At 38.9% G+C, this 12,291-nt stretch overlaps 1 non-coding gene across 1 annotated transcript; it reads left to right on the forward strand.

Moving 5' to 3' along the window:
- Positions 1-2,353: 2,353 nt before the first annotated feature.
- Positions 2,354-2,460, forward strand: LOC128132508 (small nucleolar RNA R71). The gene has a single exon (XR_008230561.1). It is a non-coding gene; the product is annotated as a small nucleolar RNA R71 (small nucleolar RNA).
- The last annotated feature ends 9,831 nt before the right edge of the window (positions 2,461-12,291 follow it).

Genomic DNA, 12,291 nt, shown 5'->3' on the forward strand with positions numbered 1-12,291 from the left:
ACTCTATATAACGGGTTGCCTCCCGCCAAGCGCCTCTTTTTAAGGAGTCATTTGCTAGACTCCTTGCCGTCTACGTCTCGTTATCTTCCAGCATCGGGAATGCACGCCTAGTCCTTTGTGGTTTGTACTTGGTCTTGTAAGCGTGAATCTTCTTCTTGTAAGCCCTTTTCAATGCATCTCTTTTCTTTTTCACAGCATCATCCTCAGTTGCTTGGGCTTCCCTTTTCCTCTTTTTCTTCTTTCCCCCATTCTTTTTCACCTTCTCTTGCACTTCCTTCTCTTTAAATTTAATTACTTCATATTTCGTGATGGTTCGTGCTTTAGGTTTAGTAGTGAATGGTTGATCAGCTTCCACCCTCCTTTCCTTTGTCTCTTCATCCCCTCCTATGCTCAACCAATCTTCAAAAGGAATCGCATCAAGACATGCTACATCGACGTATTGAACTTTCCTTCCCTTTCCTCCTTCTGCTATTTGTTCTTCTAAAGAGTCATGAATAATATCTAAATCCAAGGTATGTGAAGAACTAGTAACAACCAGATCTAAGTCGGCCAAGTCTTTGTCAAATTTTACTGGAATCGTCGAGTCCATTAAGGTGACTCGGCGAGTCTGATCGGGTTCCATCAATTCTTGGGTGTTTTCTGAGTTGCCTCCTTCCAGTAGCTTTTCTAACTCTTCCAAGTCCTTGTTAACATCTACATCTTCTTCAGAGTGTATCAAAAATTTGCTTGGATCTTCTTTTATCAAACGTGTAAGCTCTTCTTGTAATATCTCATCATCCAATTGGATAATTGAGATTTCTTCATTCATTTCTTCTTCTTGCTTGGCTTCTGGACTAGCTTTAAACATTATAGATTCATCACCCACCCTTAATGTCAATGTAGACTCACATATATCAATTAAAGCACACGCGGTGTTCAAGAATGATCTCCCCAAAATAATTGGAATTTTGGGGTCTTCTTTCATATCAACTACCACGAAGTCTACTGGGAAAATAAACTTGTCAACTTTTATTAGGAGATCCTCACAAACGCCTTGTGGATGAATTATCGTCTTGTCCGCCAAATTGATCTTCATATTCACCGGCCTTGGTTCTGGTAATTTTAACTTCTTAAAGAATGACAAAGGCATCATATTGATTCTTGCCCCCGAATCAGCTAATGCTCGGGTGGAAACTTCATTACCAAATTGGCACGGGATTACAATATTTCCCGGATCACCCTTCTTTTCAGGTAGCTCACTCATCAATATTTCCGCGACTTCAGCCAAATCTTTCCTAGCAGCAAAAAGGCCCTTAAGCAAGTTGAAGTACTTAGGTGTTTGGAGCATTGTTTCCACAAATGGCACATTAACTTGTAAAGCTTTAACATGCGTCATGAAGGTTTTGTATTCTTCTACTTTTTCTGCAGGCATGGCTTTGATTGGGTATGGCAGAGGAGGATTATAAGGCTTCAAAGAACTGGCAGTTTTATCATTTACGTATGGACTCGTCGAGTCCATTGGAGTGACTCGGTGAGTCGGATCGGGTTTTGCTAGATCCGATTCTTCTATCTTTTCTGCCTTATTCTTGGAGATTGTCTGTGCTTCTGTATGTTTTTCTTCACTGCTGGAGGTTATTACACTTACATTCTCCATTCTTGGATTGGGTTCGATGTTACTTGGAAGTTGACCCGGTCTTCTATCATTCACTTGATGCACAAGCTGCCCCAGCTGTTTCTCAATGTTGAGAATTGATGCTTGCTGATTCCTAAGCATGTTTCTGGTCTCGTGTATGGTAGCATCGTGATCATCGTGTCTTTTTTCGGACGCGGCTATGAATCTAGTGAATAACTCTTCTAAATCGGCTTTCTTTTCTACCGGTTCTTCCTTCTGGTATAGTCCCCTCTCCTTCTGCTTGTATTTCTCCTCCTTTGCCTTCTTATACTCTTCGTATGGTAGCCATTCCTTCTTAGGTTTCCGCCAATTTTCATCATATCGATCACCACTTGAATAAAAGACTTGAGCTTTCTTATTTCCATTCTCATCCAAATCACAATCCTTTGTGAGATGGGGTCCTTTACAATTTTCGCATCCTACCCTAATAGCATGGATTGCTTGATCCATTTTTGTCATTCTTCGATCTAGACTATCAAGCTTAGCTATCACCGCCGCCATGCTATCATTTGTCGCGTTCACTACCCCACGACTTACTTCGTTTCTCGGATTATGGTATTCTCTAGAGTGCTTAGAGAATTCTTCAATTAATTCTTTAATTACCGGGGAGCCTTCTTTGTGAGCGGGCCTTGAGAATCAAGCAATTGCCTTGTGGTGACATTGACTCCATCATAGAAAATGTAGACCTCTTGTTGGCTATTAAGGTCATGGTGTGGGCAATTTCTAAGTAGGCTCTTGTATCTTTCCCAAGCTTCATAAAGAGATTCTCCGGGTTGTTGCTCGAAGTTGGCAATGGCTTTCTTTAGCTTGGCTATCTTGGAGGGCGGGCAGAAATGGTCTATGAACTCTTCTTTCATCTTGGCCCATGTGGTGACCGATCCAGGAGGAAATGACTTTAACCAATCTTTTGCAGCTCCTTTAAATGTGACAGGAAGCATGCGAAGAAGTTGGGTCTCGCGTGGAACATTCGGTACGTTGAAGTAATTGGCCACATCATTCACTTCGTCCAAGTGCTTGTAAGCGTCTTCGTGATCCTTCCCGTAAAAAGGAATCTCCTTGAGTTGGGCGATAATATCGCCTTTTAGTTCGAAAGTAGCGGTCGCGGGAATCGCGGGTTACACAAGTCCCGGCCCGGTGTCATCATGCATCCTTTTCTTCCATTCCCCCATGGGGACTTCATCAATGTTAGCCATTGTGATAGCTAACTCTTCTTCGGAATCGGTTTCGTGCTCGTAAGTATGATCTTCTTCTTCCTCGGTCTCGTACTCGATATCTTCTTGAATTGGTTCTTCAACTGTCAACGAGGCACTGGATGCTCCTGATTTGCTGCTCTTCTTCTTGCTGAAAATGGATTTTAAGTTTGAGTGGTGAGTTCTTTGAAGATGTGGTTTCTCCAACGGCTTTTCCTTTGCTTCTTCTTAGTGCGGATTCCGGGTCTTCCAAAGGAGGGACCAGAGGTGTATCAGATCCTCGGGTCATGAAACAACTGTAAACAAACAAAAAAAACAGAACGCGTAAAAAGAACAAAAACGAAATAAAAATAAAGACTGAAATAGCGATGTACTCGCCGAGTCGGCACGAGTGCACTCGGCGAGTTCAAGGCAAAATCAGAAAAGAAAATTTGTAGTTATTCTAAAAACGAATTTTTTTATAAACTAATTCTACTTACTGAATTACTTTGTAAATAACTTTGTGTAAGGTAAATACCGCACAAAGGATCGATTAAACTAGAATTTAATATTAATTTTAGAACCGTTCCCCGACAACGGTGCCAAAAACTTAATGTGTGCAAACTCACTTAGTTTTAAACCTACTTTTAATTATCAAATAACACACAAAACGCAGTGAACCTATCAATTGTGGTATAGCTAAATAAGCAGGGTATCGATCACAGGGAACGACAAATTAAATTAAAAACTAATTTTATCTAAGCTAATTAATAAGTAGGGGTGTTCTCTAGTTTTGCAAGACTAGAAACTTACTAACTATTACTAATTTAAGAACTAGGAAATAAAGACTGAACTAGATTCAATAATTGGAAAGGAACTTCTGTTTAGTTCAACTTGGTTAACTCAATGGTTGATTCCAAGGTAATAGTGCAATGGATTAATTCTTTCGTTGGTTACCGATTCAAGTGATTTGATTCGTATTCACTACCCTAATCCTTAGCAAATAAACTAACTTAAACAGTGGCCAATTGTCTAATTTAATTATATTCACTAGATAAATTATTCGGGTTAAGTTGGACTTGCAATAGTTAACTAATTTATTCTTTTAATTAACTTCTTGTTTGATGGTCATCTTACAAGCTTGCACATGAATTTACTCAATTTTCTTATTAATTCTAGTTTCATATTCATTAATCCTAGACATATAGCATAGTGATCACATAGCATATGAGGTTAATAATCAATAGATGTTCATGCTAATCAACTATCTTCCTATTGACAGAAAATTAATTATTATTCACACACAAGGTTCTTTAGCAAGCTAAAATAACAAAAATTCACCAACTTGGAATTAATCCTACCAATCAATCAAACCATATTGTCAACTTTGTATCCCCAAACAGAAGTTTAAAGGTTTTAGCTCATAATTGAAGTAAATAACAGCAAACAAACAAAGTCAAATTGCTTAACCATAATGATAAAACAAAAGAATAAATGGAATGATGAAATTTTACCTCAATTACTCTCCGGGATTGAATCCTAGCTTCCTTCGTCGTCTTCTAGGTTTTGTCTGGCTTCTCAATCGTAGCTAAGTACTTCTGAATCGTCCTAGAACTCCCCTCTATCGATCCGTGGAATTATCTTTAAATATACGAATCGACTCGTCGAGTCAAGTGGTGACTCGTCGAGTCCCTCTCACATTCCCCGTATTGTGATAACTCACTGGGATCCCGAGTCTTTATCTTCTCGATTCTTCGATTGGACTCGCCGAGTAGTCGATCTGATTCGCCGAGTAGGTGCCATTTTTAGTGTTTTTCTTCTTTATTCCATTCTAGATCTTCTAACTGTTTCTCCCGCTTCCTTTCACTTCCGAGCTTCATCTTTGGACTGAAAAACATAATTTAACACTTTTAAGTACCTTTTGTCCATAATATGCAATAATTTAGCTAATAAATAAATAAAAATGTATACTTAATATGAACTAAATATGCAAATATCAGAAAGTTTGATGATCGAGATAAAAGATGAAATCCTTGGATGAATCAAGAGTGAAACATCGATTTAGGAAGGATCTAACACACAAAGAAGGAATCACTTACTTGTTCTTGAACATTTGGAAGCAAAAGTTTATGCTTTTTAAGAGAGAATCGGTTTCAAGACTTAGAAGAGGGAAAAGAATGGCTGAAATGATCATCCCCTATAAATAGGGATGGCTTTACGGTCACCTTGACCGTAAACTCATAGGTCTCGACCGTAAACTCCCTTTTGAGGAGGTTTACGGTTTCTAAGCAAGTTAGAATTTAGGCTGCTATTTCCAATCACTTACACTTTTGATATACAAGGGTTTGAACACACTAAATTAAGTTTCAACCAGTGATAACTGGCAGCAAAATGAGTCTAACACTGATAGATTTGAACGTTTATACAAGCTCGAAATTTCGGCTTGTCACAAGATCGTTCCCTGTTGTTGCGTTGATAGCAGGCAAGAACGAGAAATGGAACAAAAATCTATTTTGGTGTGGAGAGGGGAAGTGTCGAACCGGGAAGGAGGAGGGGGAAACAGGACTTAACCGTTGTCGATCCTAGAAGGTGTAGGGGGCTAAGAAATTATCCTAATTTTTGGAAAAATGTTGGGTATTTTTTGTTGCGTCATGGGCTTTATTTATTTTTTTTATCTGGATTGGGCTTGTCCATCCGTGATTATTAATTAGGGTTAAGCTATAAATAGTGCATGCATGTACGCCTTAGATACGAGAGTAATTATTATCTTTATTGTTTTGTAACCCTAAACACCTCTACAGTCGAAGTTCTTAATCGATCTCTTCTAAGGTGTTAAAGCTTAATCATTCAACATTAGTTAAACCTTTCCTATGTTCTTCATTACATTTTTAATTATTTTTCTGCTTAGAATCTATCAATCCTTCTAGAACTTTGTTCTAACAATTGGTATCAGAGCAGGAGACTGTGTGATCAATACACATCCCTTCTGTTTGAAGAATTCCTTATGGTTTCCGCTTTTATCGAATATAAAGAAGTCATCTTCTTCTTGTTGATGGCAACTCTTGTGTTTGATAAAACCCTAATCTTCTAAGTTTGCAGGTTTGATTCTAGCATTTCTAAGGAAAGACTCATCATCTCTCACGATGATTATCAAACAAATCCCATCAACATCTCCAACAACATTGGATCCACTACAAGGGTTCCCATTCTTTACACTCAAGACTACGAAGTGTGGGCACATCACTTTCAAGATTACGTAGTTGGATTTGAAGATAATGGTTATCTCATCTGGGAAGTTATCACGCAAGGTGCTATGTAATGTGAAGACTCAAAAAGAATATAATCAGCTTGTGGCGAACGTAGATAAAATGCCACAAGATGAAAAGGACAAGGTGCTATGTAATGTGAAAGCCATGAGAATGATCAGATTCGCATTGCAATCTGATACTTTTCGGTTAGTTGGTTCATGCACGACGGCTAAAGAAATATGGGATAGGTTAAAAGAACTCTACTCAACTGATGAAGATCTAGAACACTCAATCCACACCTTGTTGCTCTTAGAATTTGGAGTTTTCGAACAGAAACCTGAAAAAAAAACTAATTTAAACCTTTGATCGCTTCAATCATCTCCTTAGCAAGATGATCAAGCATGGTATTGAAAGAAAATTGATCGAGCAAAAGGTAACCTTCATGAATTGTTTAAGACCATAATGGATGGCAGTGGTTTCAATAGTGAAAGCTCACGAACAATTTAAATCATACTCGCTAGCGAAACTGGTGGGTATACTTAAATCCCATGAGAGTGTGGTAACCAAGGAGGTGAAGATAGTTTTGGGTGTGGGATCGTTGGCCCTTGCCTCAAAAGGCAAAAGTGTTGCAGAAGAAGAGGAAGATTCAGATATGTCTGAGTGTGATCTTACAGGCAAAGATTATGCAATGATGGTCACCAACCCAAAGAAGTTTGCATGAAAGAAGTTTCATATCTATAAGAACAGAAACTAGCAAGCAAGTTACAGTTCTGAGAAGGTGAAAGAAGAAACGAAGAATACCTCTCAAAAAGATGACGAGAAGAAGGAAAGCAAGCTTGCAGGAGACTCTGGATTCGACTGCAACTACTATCATGGCAAGAACCACTTTTCCAAAGATTGCATGTTGAGGAAGATGGATGAGAAAAGGGACGGTGAAGATGATGAGGTGTATTACATACGAAAGTTGGAAGAAAAAAAAAGAAGGCAACTAATAGTTCTATGAATGCCTTGATTGTGAAGTAAAATGTGGAAGAAGATGAGTTCCCTGGCGTTGAAGTCTGGTCAACCGACTCTGAGGATGAAGAAGTGAGAAAACCCACACATGGAAAAGCTTATGTGGCGAGAGAGACTGGTTCAGCTGGAAAATGTTTGATGGTTACAGATGGAAGATCAACTGAAGGTGAGCCTAAGGAGCCGAACCTGACTGAGGACAAATGCTTTGCAATCAAGCTCGTGAGTGAGAAGATCAACGAATGTGATCGACTGATCAAAAAGTTACAATCCATTCTTGATTCACTTAAAGTTACGGTAACAAATTATGAAGAAGAATTAAATGAACTAAAATTTAAATTTTCTAACTTAAGTGGTAGTCTCATGCAAACTCACTTAACGAACTCTAACCTAACTTACCAACTCAGCAGGGTGTCTTCGAAGAGTGAGGAGAGAAGGATGAGGATTGAGCTGAAGGAGACATAGTTAAATAGGGCTAGAGATGAGATTCTTTATTTGCAACGAGACAATTTAAAGTTTTTGAAATAACGGAATGTTTTTTGCTTGATTGCTAAACGCTTATATACGAATATTGCTCAGTTGCACTTAAATTGTGAATTAAGGAAAAATATTCATAAGATGATCTTACCCTTCCTTGAATTTAAGGAGGATGAGTTCATCGCTGAGTGTGAATCAATAATATCCTCAGAAGAGACATACATCACTTATAAAATCGGACTAGATAAAATAGAGACCTTTATTGACTCTAAGGAACACAAGTGTATGCTCAAAAATCTTTTAGATGAAAATGATAGGTTGAAAATTAAATCTGAGACCATTCAATCATTTGACTCGTCTAACGCCAAATTAATTTCAGAACATAAAATGAATATAGCAAACACGTCTGAATTTGATGAGGAAAGTGAGATGAGCGAAATCTCGGTGGAAGATGTAGTTGATCGCTTTGAATTTATGAAGAGCGTAACCAAGAATGAGAAACCCCTCATATCTGAAAACTCGGTTGAATATGCTCGCCTGTCAAAGGACAAGCCGCAGAAACTCAAATAGAAAGTGATGGTATATCAGAAAGTTCAAACTGTGCCAAATCAAGTATGTACTATTACAGGGGTCACTGAAAAACAAACAACAAAATTGAAAATCTTGGTCGACACAGACTATGCTGAAGGATGCGACAATTACTTCTCGTCTGCCCCTATCGATAATGCAGACAAGACCGCCGGATTATCGGAGCGAACCTCATGGAGGTTAAAAGGTAGATACATTGCTAAACCCATCAATATGCCCTCATGTTTTGATAAACCAAGCACGAATGGAACAAAAGAGATACCAGAAGAACCAAAGAAAGTATCCAATGAATCTTCCAAGACAACCGAAACTCAAAAGGAGAAGCCAAAATTAAGCTTCAATATTCATAAATCTCAAAAACAGCTGGCTGAACATAAACGCCAAAGAAATCAGAGATACATGAAGAATCTGAATGAGCGAAAACGGTTTTGGCAATCTCAAAACCCTAACTACGTTCCTTCCAAGAAAGAATTAAACGTCAAGCCAAACCGAAAGGAAAGTTTTAGTCCAAGCTCCTATTATTCCAAAGCTCAGAACCGAACATCCAGTTTCGGTTCCAACACCAGTTTCGGTCACAACATCAAGGTTAACAACCGAAAGTCAAGCTTCGGTCCTTACTGCTACCAACAGAAGCCAAATCTAATGAAGAACTTCAAAGGAAATGGAAAACTTGATTCGAATTCTAATGTCAATAATAAGAAAAAGTCAGCTAACCCTAGGACTCAAAAGAATATTCCAAAACCATCTAATAACACGCCATCTAATACACCACAATTTAAACAAGCTAAAAACAAAATCAAGGTGTATACCATCAAAAGAAAAGACGAAAGAAGTCTAATAAAAACAACTTATTTACTGGATCTTTCTATTGCTATTCATGTTTCTATAAAAGACTCACCATGGCCCAAGAGACTTTGGGTTCCTAAATCTGCTTGAATTTGCAGGTTATAAGTGACAAGCAGTTCGATGACGAATGGTACATTAATAGTGCTGCTCTCGTCACATGACAGGAAGGAGGGAGGAGTTGAGGGAGTTTTGGTCCCTTATGGATGGTGGGTTTGTGAAGTATGGAAAAAATTCTTTTGGCACAACCAAAGGATATAGAAAGATAACAAACGGAGACTTCATGATTCAAAAAGTGGCTTATGTGGAAGGGATGCAACACAACCTCATCAGTGTATCTCAATTGGTTGTGGGAACGAGTTTGAAGGTTTCATTCGATGATGTGGGATTAGAAATAATTGAGAAGCAATCCAAAAGAGTTCTGTTGAAGTCTGAACACAAGGGAGAGATATATCCTTTAAATCTCAACCAAATTCGAGGAAAACCAGCTATATGCCTGCTGTCAAAGGTACATTCTGATGAAAGTTGGTTATGGCATCGACGCCTATCGCACCTGAACTTCAAAGACATAAATAAGTTGGTACTTGGTGATCATGTTCGAGGGATTCCTCTTCTCAAGTATGATAAGGAACACTTGTGTGCAGCATGTGAGATGGGCAAACAAAGCAGAAAGAGCCATCCTACACGTATCAATACAAAGATTGTTGAAGCTCTTGAACATTTGCATATTGACTTATATGGACCTTCGGCTATCGAAAGGTTCGGTGGTAGTAAGTTCATTCTTGTCATAGTAGATGATTTCTCACGCTTTACCTAGGTTTTCTTTCTTAAATAGAAATCAGACGCATCTCCCAAGTTGAAGATGTTTATGAACCAAGTGGAACTGTAGCTGCAAAAGCTGGTGAGGAATATTAGAAGCGACAATGGGCTTGAATTCAAAAATAATGATTTTGAGGATTTTATGGTTGAAAAGGGGATAACTCACAACTTCTCGGCCCCTTATACACCACAACAGAATGGAATTGTTGAAAGATGAAACCGTTCTTTATGTGCGGCAGCCTGAACCATGATAAGCTTCGCTTCTCTTTCGCTATACTTCTGGGCCAATGCAGTTGCAACCGCATGTTATACTCAGAATCGATCCTTTCTTAACAAATGATTCTCCATCACTCTGTATGAAATTCTGAACAATCGAAAGCCAAATGTTATGTTTTTCCACGTGTTCGGTTCAAGATGCTTCATTTTCAACTCCAAAGAGAACTGAACAAGTTTGACGTCAAAGCCGATGAGGGAATTTTTCTTGGTTATTTGCTCACTTCAAAGGCATACAGGGTTTTCAACAAACGCTCCAATTGTATTGAAGAAATATACTATGTAACCTTTGATGACAACTACATGAAGAAAGTTCAAGTAAGCGAAAGTGCCTTGGGGGAACTATTTCCTGAATCAGGACAAGTCTCGGTTCCCATTTCCAACTTGTTTCAAGAATACATGAGGCTTTTTAATGAACCAAAAAAGGTCGTACTCTCATAGGCGAAAGCAGCAGACAATAACATCGACAATTTGAAAAAGATCAGTGATGAAGCTGCAAAATAAATGGAGAATGATCCTCCTAAACCGACTGATGGTCAACCCTCAACAGGCCCTCCAAACAATAGCTCAATGTTCAAGGGGGAGGGTTCATCTGTACCAAAAACAACCAGTTTGTCTTTCGAGGGTGAGAATCCAACTCCATCCCCAAGCTATAATAGTCCAGTAGAGGGGGAGAATCCAACTCCAACCGAGGGGGAGGATCCTGAAACTGACAAGGGATACACTTCGCCATTTGAGGGGGAGAATAAGAATACAAATGACGAAGATGATCAATCAGAATTTGAAGAAGAGATACATGCAGAGTTGGATCCTACCTATGACCCTAATTACACTCCTCTAATGAAATGGACTAAGGATCATCCCAAAGCACAAATAATTGGTCAATCATCTGAGCGAGTTCTCACACGTTCTGAATTGAAAGCAAAACAAAGTGCATTATTCTCTAATGTTGAATTATGTATGTTTAATTCGTTTGCCTCCAAAGTCAAACGAAAGACGGTCACTGTTGCACTTGATCACGCTGATTGGGTACAAGAAATGCAAGATGAACTTCATGAGTTCGAACATAATAAAGTTTGGAGGCTGATTCCCACTACAAAGGATGCTTCAGTGGTCGGCTTAAAATGGGTTTTCATGAATAATTTGGACAAAGAAGGGAATGCCATATGCAATAAGGCTCAGTTGGTGGTGAAGGGATATTGCCAAGAAGAGGGAATAGACTATGAGGAAACCTTCGCTCCAGTAGCAAGGTTGGAATCAGTTAGAATCTTTCTGGCATATACTGCTCATAAAAACTTTGAAGTTTTCCATATGGACGTGAAATGTTCTTTTTTAAATGGAGAACTAGAAGATATGGTGTATGTTGAGCAACCACTTGGGTTCGTGAACGAGAAATACCCTGATCATTGCTATGTGTTGGATAAAGTTGTATACAGTTTGAAGCAAGCACTAAGGGCCTGGTATGAATCTTTAACTCGCTTTCTTAAAATGTCGAAATTCAAGCAAGGTTCGGTTGACCCAACCTTCTTCCGAAAGAAAGAAGGCGAACATCTAATGATAGTTCAGATTTATGTCGATGACATCATATTTAGCTCCATGAATCCTAACTTAACGGTTGAATTCCGAAAGTTGATGGAAACTAAATTTAAAATGAGCGCAATGGGTCCAATTAATTATTTCCTTAGTTTGAATATAAGACAGGGTCCAGAAGGCATTTTTATCAACCAGGAGGCTTACACGAAGAACTTGCTGGCAAAGTTCAGTATGTCGGGGAATTCGAAGGTGAAGGTTCCCATGGATTTTGGCACGAAGTTGGCTTCATCTTTGGAGAAACCTGCTTTTGACGTAGCACTCTATCATCAAATGATAGGGTCTCTTATGTATCTAACGGCTAGTGGACCAAACATTATGTTCTCTGTCTGTTATTGTGCCAGGTTTTAAGCAAATCCAAGAGAGCCTCACATGGTTGAAGTGAAAAATATTTTCCGTTATCTGAAGCGAACCTCTTCTTTCGGTCTCTGGTACCCTGCTAGATCCGGATTCTTTGTTCGAGCCTTTTCTAACGTAGATCTTGGAGGATGCAGTCTAGACCGGAAGAGCACAACTGGAGGATGCCAATTTCTTGATGGTAAACTTGTAAAGTGGCAGTCCAAGAAGCAAACCTATGTGTCTCTTTCAACAGCAGAAGCTAAGTATATTGTTGCAGCATCCT

This window comes from Lactuca sativa, chromosome 2 (genome assembly GCF_002870075.4).
Source record: "Lactuca sativa cultivar Salinas chromosome 2, Lsat_Salinas_v11, whole genome shotgun sequence".
NCBI classification, from domain to species: Eukaryota; Viridiplantae; Streptophyta; class Magnoliopsida; order Asterales; family Asteraceae; genus Lactuca; species Lactuca sativa.